A 3,430-nucleotide genomic window follows, 5' to 3' on the forward strand; every position below is an offset into this window, starting at 1 on the left:
TATATATATATATATATTAGAACGACAAATCTACACTACTCCTAAAATCACATATGTCTCCAATAAGACTTGAACCCTCAACCTTTAGAATGGAGGGCAACACCCGGTACCGTTGGACTAAAAGCCTTTTGATATATATGTTATTATATATACACTTAAAAGTGGAGAGCCTTGTCTACAGTATTTTTTGGGTTTTTCTACTTTGGCCACTTTATTTCTATCATGTTGCCTTCCCTTGACCGAAAGTTAAGTTTCTTTTTCTTTTTCTTCCTTGATTATATTAGCCGACCTTATCTACAGTACATTTTATGGTTTCCTTACTTTAGCCATATAGGTTTCGCTTTATCACATTTTGACCTCATAACTTTTTCTATATTGTTTCTTTTGCCATCTTATTTTTATATTTTTTTAAAGCTTTAGTCCTTCACCGTCAATATTTTGAGTCGGTTGCACCTTCACCGCCTCTTCCACCCGATCAGATGTTCCACCGCCATAGACATCGGTCGTTATCTTTCTCCCTTGATTAAATGCGTTCTTATTCCAAAGCTCTTTCTTCTTCTTGGCTACGTGGCTTTGCTTCGTCGTTGTTGTCCACCACATGTGGGAATATACTAATCGACTGTAATAGTGTTTATCACTGTCGGCGTAAGGCGGGGGAGTGGAGGAAGTAATGGTTTTGGCGGAATTGCAGGTAAGCGAATCATCTTCTTCCCGTTTGCATTTGCTTTTAAAAAATAGGGTTTTCAATCGCAGCTCTGTATTTGATAGCAATTTGTAATCGAAGGATTACTGATTCAGTTTCTATCCGCCTTTCTATAATCTATAATCTGAACTTTTTTTTAAGAACAGATTAACTAATAGAGAGAGATGGCGGCGTTAAGGAATCATACGAGGAACAACCAGTCGACTAAGGGTGACAGAAATAACTGCTATGCAGAGATCGACGACTCGATCGGTCGAGTTATTAATCAGCAAATCGCCAATATCCTCTGTCATGGCTCTTAATTTTTGACTTACCCGTCACGATTCATTCTTCAAAGACGAGTTGATTTGCGCTGGAGACAGCGTTCCGGGAGATGAGCTGCTTCCGCATCCAATAAGAAGGCTGTGGGCGGCGATTGGTATATCTTATCCCTTACAAGGTAAGACCTATGCTTTGACGACATCTCACTTCCCTTGTAAGCATCTATGTCGGCATATCATACCTTCGATTTTGTTTTCATGAATTGATAATCTGCTTTTGTTCGACAGTTAGCTTCAAGTATTTGAACTGCCTTCCGGTTTTGGCTTCTTTGTCTGGGTTTTGGGGTCGTCAGCTGGTATTAGAAGTCGATTATTAACAAAAAAAATCCATCTTTATAGTTGTCTGTTTTGTTTGATTACAAGTTCATGTTTGATTTCCAGGTTGAAAGCTGTGAGGCAGTGGAGAGGACGGAGGAAGTGGTGCCCAGGGTTCCAAGAAAGCTACAACTTCTCTTATCCTATCAACTGACTCGATTTGGTGCTAAAATTTGTAAGTTGTATAGATTTTTTTACTTCCTCCATTGTTGGCTTCAATTTTTGACCAAGTTACGAACTACTTTTTTTCTATTATATTTGTTCCCTCTAATTGGATTTGGCTGGTGTGTTTTACACTTTTACCTTGCTAACTCATTGTAGCACACCACATGGTAGATGAAATGCAACATTGAACCAGGGAACATTGAAGTCATTACTCATCTTACGTCTCATTATAAAAATGGTGTTTGTTTAAAATCTTTACAATCTAACACAGATTAGGTTAAATAACCAGATTACTTTATGACCATTGTTATTATTTTTTTTTTTTTTCAGGCGGACCCTCAATATATATATATATATATATATATATATATATATATATATATATATATATATATATATATATATATATATGGGGATAGGGAATATATATTACAGCCCCACCTAAGCTTAGGTATTAAACTTGTAAAATATGTCGTTTTAACATGCTAAATATACCCGATTTGGTTTCACTCGGTAAATATATCATCCTCCATAACATTTCTTTCTTTCATTATCGTTTTACCATCTCTGTTTTCTTTCCTCAATTATCGTTTATTATTTCACCCAAGTGAACATTACTAAACCCTAAATTTAAACCATAAACCCTAAACCTAAACCCTAAACCCTAAATCTAAACCCTAAACCTTAAATGTAAACCCTAAACCCTAAACCCTAAACCTAAACCCTAAACCCTAAACCTAAACCCTAAACCCTAAACCCTATTGTGTCGATCTTGAATTTACATCTTGAAGTATTAATCGTGAATCCATTAACCGTAATCTTTATATAGTAAAACAATGTATTTTCAAGAGGTTTAGTACCTAAGCTTAGTTGGGGCTGTAATGTATATTCCCTTTTCCCATATATATATATATATATATATATATATATATATATATATATATATATATATATTGTCTTTGTTTCAAATCTTTACAGTCTACACAGGTTTAGTTAAATTCTTGCCCATTTATATGGTCTACAGGTTATGTTATCGGGAAGATTACATCACATGAACATTGTGATTACTAAGGAAGAATGAAAATCAAAAAACAACAATCTTTGCAATCATTTTCTTGTGATTAATGGACTTCTTGGAGTTGGAAAATATGTAACTGTGCAAGCAATTGCTTCCCATCTTGGAGTCACAATATTCGGATGGAACACATCTACTCCCACAATTTGGCAATAACATATTTATACAACCAATGATGGCAGTTGATGGTGTTAGTTCTAGCATTTCTCATGGGTTTTAATATGATTTGAGGTGTTAGAATGATGCAACCCAAAAACCTTTAGTCCATAACCATCTTAATAGTATTATACTTTCGTTTCGCACATAAAAACCATTGTACTTTGAGTTGGATTTGAAGTGGTGATTGTTATTTTGACACAAGACTATATATCTACTGTTAAGGACTCATTTTCCAGGTTATAAGTCGCTTTTCGGTGTGACTTAATGGGTTAAGAGGCCATTTAACCCATAATAACCAAAGTTGTAAAATGTTGTGGATTTGACCAATCTGCCCTTGTCTTAAAAAAAATCTAGAATATTCATCTGGAGTCTGAATTAGGATCTGTAAACTCTCAAAGCTTAGAAATTGAGTATTTTGTACTTGATTTTTTTTCCTGACCTGATATTCATCCTAACTATGGTTAAAGTGGTCGTTTTTCCAGACTGGTCTGAAATGCCTTGCGGTTTTGTAAAAATCATAATAACTTCTAGAAAAACGTATGGACTTGTACAAGTAGTCCCTGAACGGGTAATGACTTGAACTTCATGACCATGGCTTTGTTTTCTATTTTGGATGGGTTTAATGTCACACCCCCAAACCAAGGATGGCGGAAACGTCCGGGGGTGGAGGACTTCATGTATAGTATCATAACA

At 35.3% G+C, this 3,430-nt stretch overlaps 1 long non-coding RNA gene across 1 annotated transcript; it reads left to right on the forward strand.

Moving 5' to 3' along the window:
* Positions 1–343: 343 nt before the first annotated feature.
* LOC145162745 (uncharacterized) lies at positions 344–2,938 on the forward strand. Its single transcript, XR_013739292.1, has 5 exons — positions 344–691; positions 850–1,142; positions 1,252–1,319; positions 1,405–1,513; positions 2,528–2,938. It is a non-coding gene; the product is annotated as an uncharacterized LOC145162745 (long non-coding RNA).
* The last annotated feature ends 492 nt before the right edge of the window (positions 2,939–3,430 follow it).

Source organism: Lactuca virosa, chromosome 3 (assembly GCF_052849685.1).
Source record: "Lactuca virosa cultivar CGN04683 chromosome 3, Lactuca_virosa_CGN04683_v6, whole genome shotgun sequence".
In the NCBI taxonomy this organism is placed as follows: Eukaryota; Viridiplantae; Streptophyta; class Magnoliopsida; order Asterales; family Asteraceae; genus Lactuca; species Lactuca virosa.